At 30.3% G+C, this 14,679-nt stretch overlaps 1 long non-coding RNA gene across 1 annotated transcript; it reads right to left on the bottom strand.

The window, feature by feature from the left end:
* Nucleotides 1-7,816: 7,816 nt before the first annotated feature.
* On the bottom strand, nucleotides 7,817-12,437 carry LOC145792737 (uncharacterized). Its single transcript, XR_014332529.1, has 5 exons — nucleotides 12,182-12,437; nucleotides 11,982-12,055; nucleotides 8,982-9,117; nucleotides 8,555-8,667; nucleotides 7,817-8,454 (listed from the first exon to the last, which is right to left on the bottom strand). It is a non-coding gene; the product is annotated as an uncharacterized LOC145792737 (long non-coding RNA).
* Nucleotides 12,438-14,679: the final 2,242 nt, after the last annotated feature.

The following is a 14,679-nucleotide window of genomic DNA, read 5'->3' as shown; positions in this document are numbered from 1 at the left end:
TACAATTAATCTTATAAAAATTGTTAATTTTTTAAATTTATTATTAATCCATTACAATTAATATTAACTAATAATATAAAAATTGTTAAAATATAAAGTAATTTATGATTAATCCATTACAATTAATATTAATTAATAATATTAAAATTGTTAATTTTTTTAATTTATTATTAATTCATTAGAATTTATATTAATTATAATATAAAAATTGTTAATTTTTTTTAATTTAATAATTCATCACAAATTCCAAACTCTACCGCCGGCAGCCCTAGCCACCGCCGGCCACGCCCTTCTTCTCCTCCTCATCCCACACTCTAGTAGCCCTCTGCAATCGTTGATCACGAAGAGAGAGAAAGAGAGAGAGAGAGAGAGAGAGAGAGAAGCTTGTCGTTGATCGTGATCGCGAAGAGAGAGAGACAGCGTTGATCGCAATCGCGACGCCGGAGAGGAGAAGGGTTTCAGATCGCGACGCCGGAGAGGAAAAGGAGAAGGAGAAGGGTTTCATCGTCACGCCGTCGATCGCCATGCCGTCCATCGTCACCGCGATGGTTTCAGATCGTGATGGGTTTGGTTCAGATCTAGTTCTCCAATGGTTTCAGATCGCGATCGGAGAGAAAGAGAGAGAGAGGGATCTGGTTCATAATGCCGGAAATCGGCTGCGTCGCCGGAAATCGCCTGTGTCGCCGGAAATCGCCACTCTCTCTCTCTCTCTCTCTCTCTTAGAGATGAACAGTGATTTTGTGGTTTATATAATAGCAATTTGGTAATACTTCAAATTATTGAAGGGCATTTAAGTAATTTCGACACCCCTCCACATAATCCCAGTCCGCGAAGCTGCTCCAAGCCGCTTCTGATTTTCAACTTTTTTATGTAAGAAAAAAATCTATAGAAGCTCAAGTAGTTGGCCTTAAGCCAGACCAAACAGTCTGTAATAGCTTTTTAGAAGCCAAAAGCTATAATCTGCTCAAATTAAGCCACACCAAACACCCCCTATATGCTGCATATTTCAGAATTGGACAGTGCCTCCAGTCTGAGCACAACACAGGAGGTGTTGTTCGACCCGTGAGGGCCCACCACAGGTTCCGTTTTGATAATCGAAACCGTTCAATGTGTGGAACTTGTCGAGTACTATATTTTTGTAAAAAAATCACGTTAATCAGATATCAATAGCTATCTGATCGAATTAGTTTCTTGTCAACCGTTAATTTGTCCAACGTTCATTTTTTTTATACAAAACTGATTTGATCATATAGTTATTGATATCTGATCAATGTGATTTTTTACATACATATAGAATTCGATAAGTTCTACACATTAAACGGTGCAGATTATCAAAACGGGACTCGTGATGGGCCTCCACTGGCCGAACAGCACCGTCCTGTGTTGTGCACCGCCTACGTAATATGTACCATCATTTGAGACTTTTTTTTTTTTTAAGCAGACATCACTTTAGACTGTACCATTGTCATGTCATAGAAAGTTCGCTCTCTTTTTTTTGTGTAAATTTTTTTTTTTTATTTTGTGAATAGTAATTACTTTTTGACTTTTTGTTTTTTTTTATAACATGCCAAACCAGCCCTAAATACTACCAATGTGTTTCCAAAACTGTACGGACATATACACTGGGGGTATTACACCCCACTGATGATAAGGAAAAAATAATAATAATAATTTTATTAAAAAAATTATAAATTTAATTATTAATATTTATAAAATTTTTCATTAATTTGTAATTATTTTTTTCACATCTCACTGTGATATTTCCCCTTTTTTTTATTATCATATGCATTATATATAGAAGGGAAATTTTACCAAAATATGATTTCTAATATTGCAATGCATATATGCATTGACATTTTTTTTTTTTTGAAGAAATGAAGTGAACTCGATTGACTTGACTATCAACCATACTTTGGTAATCAAAACCCTAATCATTGTTTTGTGGTCGGTAGAACCATTGCATCTAGAATTCTCGTTCAAACATTTCTGAAGTTATAGGCTAGTTTTATCTTCACATAAGAAGACAAATAACACTCACCAAAAAAAAGAATAAAAATTAATATCATAACTTATCATATTTTGTTTTCTTGAAGAAGTGAAGTGAACTCGATTAACTTGACTATCAACCATACTTTGGTAATCAAAACCCTGGTCATTGTTTTGTGGTCTATAGAACCACTGTATCTAGAATTCTCGTTCAAACATTTCTGAACTTATAGGCTAGTTTTATCTTCACATAAGAAGACAAATAACACTCACCAAAAAAGAGAATAAAAATTAATATCATAACTTAGTATATTTTTTTTTTTCTTGAAGAAGTAAAGTGAAGTGAACTCTCGCTTGACTTGACTATCAACCATACTTTGGTAATCAAAACCCTGATCATTGTTTTGTGGTCTGTAGAACCACTGTATCTAGAATTCTCATTTAAACATTTCTGAACTTATTGGCTAGTTTTATCTACACATAAGAAGACAAATAACACTCACCAAAAAAAAAATAAAAAAGAATAAAAATTAATATCATAACTTATCATATTTTTATTTTTTTTCCTAAAGAAGTGAAGTGAACTCGATTGACTTGACTGTCAACCATACTTTGGTAATCAAAACCTTGATCATTGTTTTGTGGTCTATACAACCACTGTATCTAGAATTCTCGTTCAAACATTTTTGAACTTATAGACTAATTTTATCTTCACATAAGAAGACGAATAACACTAACCCAAAAAAAAAAGAATAAAAATTAATATCATAACTTATCATATATTTTTTTTTTTTCTTGAAGAAGTGAAGTGAACTCGATTGACTTGACTATCCACCATACTTTGATAATCAAAACCCTGATCATTGTTTTGTGGTCTGTAGAACCACTATATCTAGAATTCTCGTTCAAACATTTTTGAACTTATAGGCTAGTTTTATCTTCACATAAGAAGACAAATAACATTCACCCAAAAAAAAACAGAATAAAAATTAATATCATAACTTATCATTTTTTTTTTCTTGAAGAAGTGAAGTGAACTCGATTGACTTGACTATCAACCATACTTTGATAATCAAAACCCTGATCATTTTTTTGTGGTCTGTAGAACCACTATATCTAGAATTCTTGTTCAAACATTTTTGAACTTACAAGCTAGTTTTATCTTCACATAAGAAGACAAATAACACTCACCAAGACAAAAGAATAAAAATTAGTATCATAACTTATCATTTTTTTTTTCCCCTGAAGAAGTGAAGTGAACTCGATTGACTTGACTATCAACCTTACTTTGGTAATCAAAACCCTGAACATTGTTTTGTGGTCTGTAGAAGCACTGTATCTAGAATTCTCGTTCAAACATTTCTGAACTTATAGGCTAGTTTTATCTTCACATAAGAAAACAAATAACACTCGCCAAAAAAAAAAAAAAGAGTAAAAATTAATATCATAACTTATCATATTTTTTTATTATATTTTATTTATAATTTTTCTAATTTTACTTAAAATCTTATGACACATAATAATTATAAATGTGTCATATCAAATAATATATAAACATTATATAAAAAATATGATAAATATAATATTATTTAAAAAATGTGACTATAAAAAGTTTTTAATAAGATTCTCATTATAGAATTGTGAAACCTAAGTCAATTAATAAAAATTCTCATGTTTGAATATCACAAAAAAAAATATTAACAAATTAATAAATTTTAAAAAAATTATTAATTTATTTTTAATACAATAAAAAATTTAGAAACTCAATCAAATTTAAATAAATTTTAATTGAATTTAGGCCACGTTTGTTTGATTGATTAAGTTTGATAGGATTATTAGTAAGAGGATTGTTAGTAAAAGGATTGTTAATGTGTGGATTGTTAATGAGGAGATTAAATAAAAGTGTGATTGTTTTGATGATAGTGTGCGAGATAATCAGTGATGGGATTGTTAAATTATTTTTATATAAAATAAAAAAATAAATTATTTCTATATTAAAAAAAAAACTAAAACAAATAGGTGCACTTCGTAAAAAAAAAAAAATTAAAAATTATTATATAAAATAAACTCAATCCCCTCACTATTTTTCTAATCCCACCCAAAATTTACCCAAGTTAATCCCCTTACAGAGGGAGATTACTAAGCCCTCTTCATTACTAATGCTATAACATTTTGTTGCATCCAAACAAGGGTTTGGTGGGCCTCGCAGATTGGTAATCCAAGCCACCCTCTCAAACCTTCAATCAAACACGACCTATTTCTTTAAAAGTAAAGAAGAAGAAAAATAAAACAAAGAAAAAAAGTTGAGATTCCATTTTTTTCTTGACCCCCACCACCCCTAAGAGCATCTCCAACCCTGAACTAAAGTTTTTATCAAATCTGAGTAAAAAAATGACTTTTTTCTCAATCTGATACCGAGTGTTCCAACGGTTGATTTTCATCAAATTTTCATCAAATCTGTGCCGGGATAACCGGTTGATCGACTGGCCGGTCGACCGAGTGGTCGACCGGTTAAGCCAAAAAAAAAATTTTTTTTGAACTTTTTGAACCTTTTAATGGTCGACCGGCTGGTCGATCGGTAAGGCAAAATTTTTTTTTTTTTCAACTGTTTGACCTTTTTTTTGGAACTGTTTGAACCTTTTGGTGGTCGACCAGCTGGTCAACCGGCCAACTGGTTGGTCGACCGGTTGGTCTCCCCCAATGGTCATGCACACAATGTTTTGATGAAATGCGAAGTCTGTCCTCATTTTGGTGAAACGTTTGGTGAAATCTCGATTTGATATCAATTTGAAGAAATCGTTGGAGCATGAAAAAGTGCTTCTTTCACCAAATTTTAAATTTTATGCCAGATTTAGTTCAGGGTTGGAGATGGTCTAATGTATTGGAATTAGTTAACTTTTTATTTTTTATATTTTTTTTTTCTTTCTATCACTCACTAACATGTGTCTATAAAGATTGTAAGATAAAAAAAAAAAAAAGGTAAGTAAAGTATCTCTATCATTCCCGTAAAACAAAATGCCATCATAAACTTACAAATAGATGGGAGCACGACTATCAACCAATCAGTGATAAGTACGATGAACCCAATCTGATGAAATCATCACAAATCATATGCAATCTACCCACTTTCCTTTTCTATCCATACTTTATTATTATTATTATTATTATTTTAAATTCAATATTTGATTCACTCAATCGATTGATATGAAAGATGGAGTTGAATTAAAATTTAGGCAAAATCATATAAATTAATCTTAATACATTTTTTGTACATAGAAGATTATCCCTCCTTTTTTCTTTTTTTTTGTTTACTATTTTTAATTTTTTTTCCAAAATAACATGTACAGTATTACCATATATACAAATGATCCTTTGGACCTTCTTTAGATTTGATTAGCTTATAGATTTGTTTATCTTTGTGATCAAAATAAATTTTGTACGGACATTTGTTACAAGTGAAACTTTTGTTTCGATTTTTTTTTTTTTTTTTTTTTTTTTTTTTTGAGGGGAGTTATTAATGAAAATAAATTTATTTTAGTTTAACATGTTTTTCAATTTTAAAAGTTGAAAAATATTTCTTGAACAAAAAGTTTTATCAATGGTCAATTATCAAAGTCACCATCATTTTCACCATTCTACTACCACCGCAACTATCACTTCCGTCACCACTGTTACCATTTTCACCACCTTACTATTACCATCACTAATATAACTAGTACACATTAATTTTAAAAACACAACCAAATATAAACAAACAAAAAAAATTAACGAAAAATATTTCCTTGAAAAAAATTATGTACGAAAATATTTTTGTAGGAAACAAAGGGAGGCTGTGTTTGGAAGGCCTTGCTTTAGCAAAGAAGAAATAGTGTAAATAAAGCTTCTATAGGCATCTTATCAACAACAAACACTTTTTAGAGGGACAACCTCATGTGTTATTTTAAAAATATTGAATAATTATATTTTAGGAGAGATAAAAAAGAGAAAGTAGGCTTACTTAGTGCACTTTCTTAAAAATTAAAAATTGATAATTGATAATTAAAAAACAGTATACTTTCACATAAATATCCACACACACAAAAAAAAAATGAGAAAAAAGTCTTAAAAAAATCTTCATAAATTACACCAAACAAACAAGATGAGTAAGTAAGCTTGATAATGATTTAAACGGTCATGTTGTATTTGATTGAGAGATGTAGAAAGAAAAATAAAAAAGTTAGGTAAAATGTAAATAAAATATATTTATATTTCACATAATTTCATACACTTTTTCTCTGTTCTTTTTTTAATCTCTCTTTAAATTTTCTAACCAAATAACAAATAAACCTTCTAGAGAAGGGGGGTGGAGGTGGAGGGAGGGGCCTTGAGTATGATTGAAAATGACATATCTCTTCACTCACACAACCCATGTTGCCTTCTTTTCCATTTTCCACAGATTTATAAGGTTTTGATCATCATATTTTCTAGAGTTTATTCCTTTTGTCTGGTCTTCTACAATTATTTAATATACTTGGGGACAATGTTCAACTTTAAAGGCTATGTGATAGGTTATAAGTCACAGCATAAATGCACCAATGTTACTGTTATTCAATGGCAAACACATCTATAAAGAGTGAACCAATGTTGAGTTTACTTTTTGTCAAAGTTGCCTATATTGTTGACTTTTAAATTTAAAAAAAGTGGTCACAGAAATATCATATTGAAATAAAATTTTAAAAATAAAGTGTAAGTTACCCAAAGAGAAAGTATGGAATTCTTGCAAGAATATACTGTGTACCTTGCTCTTGTTAGGAAAAAGCTTCAAAATTTTGAAAATAAACAGTTAATGTTTTTTGATAAAATGATTTAAATTAAAGGATTCTGAGTTATGTCAGACGTTGATTGTAAATTGTTTGTTATCCAAATTGATTGTGCGTTATGTCAAACATTCAAAGATTTTAAGGCTTCATTTGGAAATAAATTATTTTAGTAACTTTTTCACTTTTTGACTAAAATATGAGATAAAAAAACTAATATGTTTGGGATGACTTTTTAATTTTTTACGAAAAGATGTGCAAAAATTAGAGAAAAAATAAAATCTTTAACTGTTTAGTATAAATTGCTGGCTTTTGGTAATTTTAGTAACTTTTTACTTTTAAGTTAAAAAGTGATGTTGTCAAATGAAGCCTAAATTACATCTCGAAATTGTAATTTATCTGCTAAAATTTAAATAAAGAGATAAATATGACTGCTAGAATTTACTTAAACGACAAATATGACTTTGGAATTGCAACTTATCACGCTTCTCATCAATCTCATAAACTACTTTGGAAGAATTACTCATCAATCTCATAAACTACTTTGGAAGAATTACATGCAGTGTAAGAGTTAGGAACAAAATTTACAAACACATTGTGAGTGCAAGTACATCTGTAATGAGACACAAGTAGGAGTTGCAGAAAAAATTTACAAACACAATGGGAGTGCACATGTCCATGGTAGGATGCAAATGAAAACTTGTAGAGACGCAAATGTCACTTGCATTCCTCCATACGTCAATAATTTTTTTCTCCAACTCCCATCTACATATAATATATCTTTATTATTTTCTCTGTATTAATTTCTTCATTTATGATTTTAGTTATTCAATGTTTTTTGTGAAAGTTAATATTATATATAAGTATTTTGTGTATAAATAACAGTCCTATCCCTTGATTTGAAATAAATCCAAGCTAACAGACTCAATGTTTTTGGCATATGAGATCCAACTGCTCCAACAACTTGGTGTCAACCAGATCTGCATCAATTACCCATAACATTAAGAGAAGAAAAAAAAAAAAAAAAAAAAACATAATGAGCAATTTCATTTTCCTTATTTTATTTCCCCTGACAAATCAACTATGCAAACACAACCTACAGAGAAATTCTAACATCATGAAAAATATGAAACTGTGCAGTTCAGTTGGAATCCGCAACTTCTAAATATAAAATAGAAGAAGGGACTGACATCTCAGTATGAAACCAAAATCTGAACAAGCCAACCACAAAGCAAGGATATCCTTCTGCCTGCCAGCGTCATGTGAACTATGAACCTCAAAGGATGAAGCAAATCAGTCATGTTAACCAAACCCACCATTTGTACCCTAAAGGAAGTTCCTCTGGAAGGTTCCAGAAGAAAAACGGGATGCCAGACCCTGTGACATGTCTTCAGCATACAGTTTTACACTTTGCCGCCCAGCTGTCAAGTCCTTCTCACGATCCCAAGGCTTCCATGGATGTTGCCCCTCCCACTCCTCTTTTGCTCGCTCTTGCTTGGATTTCTTTTTAGAACTACTGCTAGTCCGAGCAGCCTCTCTGTGCTTTTCTACCAATGATTTCGGCCGTTTCCTTTTGTTATATTCATCCACCAATGCTGCGTCTGAATTTGTAATTTTATTTTCTTGATCCGTAGAAGCGAGTGCTGCAGCCTCGTTATAGGCCTCTAAGTAACTGCCATGTGAACCTAATGAGTTCCAAGAGTCCCGGATATCCCTCAAGTGCAAAATCAATAGGGGAAAAAAAATAAACTAAACATAAATATAATACGTACTTCATCTTTGCTTTTTGGGCTCTCTCTGATGGGTTATCTGTCCAAATACTGGTATCGCCACGTCCATCTTTAGAGGTCCGGCTAAACTTTGTTGTTTGTGTAGGCACACCAGGCTGAAGATATAAAAAAAAACAATAGCGACTCAAGTTACCAACAAGCAAAAGGGAGCATTAACGTTAGAATGTCCGATCAAAAAACATTTCATGGTGTTTTGTAACACAAGTTCCTTTATTTTACAGTTTGATACAAGTATACTTTCATTTTGTTTAAAATATTCTTCAGATTACAAAAAGAATAACATTGCTATCATACGAGTATACTTCTAGTTCCGTGGGGAAGAAGAAAAGTGGAAAGGAAAATGGGAGGAGGGGAGGAGAGGGGTTTGGAAAAAAGTGAAAACAGTGAACAAACAAATAAGAGGGCTTACTTTTCTTTTCTGGGGGTAACGTCGTCATCCATTCATCTCTTTTTGGCGGTCCCACTTTCACGTCCATTTCCTCCTTGAGTACCTTAAACTCCTCCTGTTCCTCCTTGAGTCTGATTTTCTCATCCATCACTTTTCGCTGTAAAAGAACAATATAGTCACAAAAAAAATCCCAAAGTCAAATACTTATTGCAAAATTTACATAGGGTAGAGAATACAGCATCCACTCAGTTATCAAGCCACTAAGGCTGTGTTTGGTTGGGGAATTTAAGAATTGATTTGAAAAGGAAAATAGAAAAGGTAGATGAAATGTGAATAAAATATACTTACATTTCACATAATTTCACAAACCTTTTCCTTTTTCCTTTCCAAATCCCTCCCTAAATCCCTCAACCAAACACAGTATAAAAGAAAAAGCAATGAAAGGAGTCAGTAGTTATATGAGCATAAAAGAAAAAGCAATGAAAGGAGTCAGTAGTTATATGACGTTGTGTCTTTCTCCATATTTTCTAGCAAACAAGTGGGTTTTCCATGTTAAATTTCAGTAGTTATATATACCTAAGAAACTTGTTTGAAATTAACAAAATGCTAGAGGGCCTAAAATTTCTACCAAAAACTTGTTTGAAATTAACAAAATGCTAGAGTTTTTTATAAGCAAAACTGTATTAGAATAAAAAAAGTAGTGGCATCATTGTGACAGCATCAACATATGATAGTGTGAGAACATGGCATGAAGATTTAAATCAAAGCATAGAAAGTTCTTTTATAAGTAAAACTGTATTAGCAAAAGAGTGGCATGAACGCTGTAAAACGATCAAAGCTTACCTCAAATCCAAAATAAAAAACTAAACATCAGCATGACGATACAATTTCCCAAAGAAAAAAATGAAGGATCCAGGAAATGACTCCTTAAGCCAAAACAACATAGAAACAACAAGAATTCCTTTCAAGCAAAGAGTGTTCAAGCAATAGGGTTTTAGTGGTTAAATTGAAGGCTAATGTGGAAAGGATTAGAGTTGATTGGATAGGGTTTTAGTGGTCAAACCAGTGTCATTAGAACCAGTTACAAGTCTAACTTCTTACATTTTTGGCCTTGTGTTGATTGCTCATGTATACTAAGAGAAACATTAACATCTTTTAAGAGATATTAAAAACTAAACACTTAAAAGATATTAAAAAACTAAACACTTAAAAGATATTAATGTTTCTCTTAGTATACATGAGCAATCAACACAAGGCCCAAAATGTAAGAAACTAGATTTGTAACCGGTTCTAATGATGTTGATTTGACCACTAAAACCCTATCCAATCAACTCTAATCCTTTCCACATTAGCCTTCAATTTAACCACTAAAACCCTAGTACTTGAACACTCTTTGCTTGAAAGGAATTCTTGTTGTTTCTATGTTGATCCTTCATTTTTTTCTTTGGAAAATTATATCTTCATGCAGATGTTTAGTTTTTTATTTTGGATTTGAGGTAAGCTTTGATCGTACAGCATTCATGCCACTCTTTTGCTAATACAGTTTTACTTATAAAAGAACTATCTATGCTTTGATTTAAATCTCCATGCCATGTTCTCACACTATGATTTGTTGATGCTGTCACACTACTTTTTTATTCTAATACAGTTTTGCAACGATATTCGATAGCAGAAGTTACTGGATCCAAATCCTAGGCAAGTGAACAATGTTTGTAAATATTCACATTGAGAACCTAAACACAATCTAATGAATAGTGATAACTTGCTGATCCAAGTAAATTCTAATCACAAAACTCTGGTGTATAAAAATAATTCATTTGGACCATTATATGACATCACTGCCGCAAGTTATGCTAACAAGGTCCGGATTTTGCTCTTGATAATATTATCATTACAAATAAGCTGAAATACAATAATTAGGAACCTGGTCACGCTGTGAAGAAAGTTCAAAGGAGAGTATAAAGTAAAAAATATATGCTCATCAATAAGTAAAGAATAGCTGCTCATAAATAAATAATGAATAGATGGAATAGAGGTGCCAAAAGAAACAATGAACAAGAAAAACAACCAAATCCCAGCATAGTGCTAATGACATACGAGTACCATAACTCGGAAACCATTTCAAAAATCACTAGGCAAAAATGTAATATATACAGTTACTTCATAAAAGGTACAACCTAGATATAGTACAAGGACATCATCATCAGTTTGCAAACTTTGTTAAAATATGAACATGGAAAGAGAGAAGACATGTTTTTTGCCCAAATAAGTTCACGGGTGAGATTCTGACTTCAGACACCAAAATTTAAAAAAATATGTAAATCATGTTGAACGACATTGTTATAACTTACATTTTTTTGTTTGTTGCACACATAACCTGACATCAATGTCATCACACAATAATATCTTAAATTTCTAGTTCAATTGGATTTGACAGCTATACTACAAACTACATCTACCTTCAATACAGTTTTCTGGTGAAGTTGAATTACCCTTACCCAAGTGTCTATAAGCATCCAACACGGTAACTCATACATTTAGAAAAGTCAATGTAATATAAATGAGAGATGTTAGAGGGATCTCAGCTACTGCTGAGATGGTGAAACACTATCATTTTCCCAAGTCCCTGTTGCTTAAGCTAGATCAGTTCATGAAAGCACAAATTTGACCAAATTGTTGGTAGCACGATTCCAATACAGATTCAAAAAGAAAAAAAAACAGATTTAATTCCAAAAATTATACAGACACAGACAGATTTATGAACAGATACTCCATTTAATTCAACAGATTTAATTCCAAAAATTATACAGACACATACAGATTTATGAACTGATACTCCATTTAATTCAACAGATTTAATTCCAAAAATTAACACATACATTAAATAAATAAATAAAACATACATTCCAAACAAACACAGACAGATCTGTTGCTACAAAAAAAAAAAAAATTATTATTATTAACAGATCTGATATGTTGCAAAATAAATCAAAGATCGGGGCGAGAGAGAGAGAGGCTTACCTGTGATGTGAGGTCGATCGGTGCGATGAGAGAGTTGGTCGATCGGTGTAGATGCAAAACCAGAGAGTAAGAGACTGTGAGATGACAGAGTGAGGGAGACAGATCAGAGACAGAGAGATCTGATATGTTGGAAAAAAACCAAAGATCAGGGAGAGAGAGAGAGACATAGACAGAGACTGAGATTCAGAGAGGGGCTTTACCTGTGAGGTGTGCGATGAGGTCGATCGGTCGATCTTGCGAAGAGAGAGAGACTCGATCAGTGGGTGCATGCAGTGCAGATGAAAATCGCGAGAGTGAGAGTGAGAGAGAGAGACAGACCGAGAGGAGATAGAGTGAGCGAGTTTGATTAGGGCTTTATTTTTTTTGAGCGATCGGGGGGGGGGGGGGGGGGGGGGGAAAGGGTTTTTTTTGAACGGACAGATTAAAAAAAAAAAAGAAAAAAAAGAGAAAGAGAGAGTCCCACTCGATCAGTGTTTGTTTTTGAAGGATTAGGGAGTTGGATTGAAAGAGGGGGGGGGGGGGGGGGGGGGTTTGAACGGACAGATTAAAAAAAATTTATAAAAAAAAAAAAGAAAAAAAGAAAAAAAAGAGAAAGAGAGAGTCCCACTCGATCAGTGTTTGTTTTTGAAGAATTAGGGAGTTGGATTGAACTATTAATTTTATCGATTAATAATTTATTATTTGTTTTATTTTTTTTGTTTTAAATTATTAGTCTCACAAATATAAGATTATTTTATTTCATGGGGGAAGTGGGATAGAAATCATGGAATTGGTATCTTATAGAATTATTTTATAAAATGTTAATTTTACCCTTCATATTATAACTTAGCAAACAATTAGAAAATGATAAAATAGTCTTTTAAACATTTATAAATTAATTTTTAGTATTGTTAATTTAAAATTATATATTAAATAAAAAATTTTAATTATAAATTATAAATTAAATTTAATTATAAATAATAGATTATAAATTATGGCCTTATAAATTAAATTTTTTTTAGTATTGTTAAAAAATTAAATTTACATATTAAATTAAATTATTTTTTTAGTATTGTTAATTTAAAATTATATATTAAATAAAAAATATAAATTATAAATTAAATTTATTTGAAAATAATAAATTATAAATTATGGCCTTATAAATTAAATTTTTTTAGTGTTGTTGAAAATTTAATTTATATATTAAATAAAATTATTTTTTATTGTCGTTAATTTAAAATTATATATTAAATAAAAAATATAAATTATAAATTTAATTTAACTGAAAATAATAAATTAAAATAATTAAAATATTATGCAAAAAATAAAATAAAACAAATTTTTATTTAATCTAGCTAAAAATAATTAAAATATTAAAGGTATATTTAATATTGCTGTTACTTAGTAAATAATTGAAAAGGATAAAATAGTCATTTGAGCATTTATCCTTCTCCATAATTCCCAAACAAATATTGGATAACTAAAAATAGTCTAATCTAGACATCTAATCCCATGACTAAACAAACATAGGATATAAATTTAGTCCAACCAAATAGTCCCGGGACAATATATCCCAGGACTAATAGTCCAATAGATTACAATCCCCCCTTATCCAGTCCGTCCAAACAAACGCACCCAGAGAGTTTTATGCGAGCGGGTGTGGGTCAACCCGAAATCTGAAAATTAGATAAAATCCAAACTACACCCTACCCTAATATGTTTGCGAAACAATCCATACATACACGGTTCGAATCGGGTATGGCGGTTTGGACATGCCGAATGACCCTATGCCCAGTCTTACCATCTATTACACGCCAAAACAAATGGTGCCTTAGAGATTATAACTAATCATTGTGAATACAAGCTGGTAATTTGTTTTGTGAAACTGTAGAATTATGGATTTAAATAGCAGAGTAGTGTTTGGTAAATAAGTTATAAAATAGTTTTTTGCTGTATAATTGTTATTTTTGTCCTTATAAAATATAAAATTTGTGATTTTATTTATAATACATTTTTTTCTTTTTCTTTTTCTTTTTCATTTTATTTTCTTTTCCTTTTCGCCTTATTTTCTTTTCTTTTTTTTTTAATTTGTTTTCTTCTCTGCTTTCTTTGTTAATTTTTTTTTAATTTATAAATTCATTAAAATTAATATTCATGTTGTAATTTATATTAATGTTGTAATTTCATTACATATTATTTTTCATATATTCATTTTAATTATTTATATCTGTATTTCTTTTCTTTATTATTATTATTAATTGTGATTTTAGTATCAAAATTATCAATTGCTCATCAATTATTAAAATTAGTATCAATTATTATTATTATTATTATTATTATTATTATTATTATTATTATTATTAATTTGTTCATCAATTATTAATATTAGTATCAATTTGTCCATCAATTATTATTATTATTATTATTATTATTATTTTTCATATTATTATTATTATTCATTTTAATTATTTTTAGTAATATTTCATTTTTTCATTTTTAGTAATTCATTTATTCATTTGACAAATCCTTTCATTTTTTTCAATTTATATCATTTTTTTTAGTGATATTATCATTATTTCATTATTTCTCATTTATGATTTTGCTAATATAAAAAGGAAATAAAAAATAATAGAAGACTATTATATATCATGAGATTAATTTACACATATTTTAAAACCATTCAACATGTTTTTTAAAAAAAGAGATGTTATATATTATT

Source organism: Camellia sinensis, chromosome 6, assembly GCF_055761805.1.
Source record: "Camellia sinensis isolate YWXY chromosome 6, ASM5576180v1, whole genome shotgun sequence".
NCBI classification, from domain to species: domain Eukaryota; kingdom Viridiplantae; phylum Streptophyta; class Magnoliopsida; order Ericales; family Theaceae; genus Camellia; species Camellia sinensis.
This window is presented reverse-complemented; position numbering and strand designations above follow the sequence as displayed.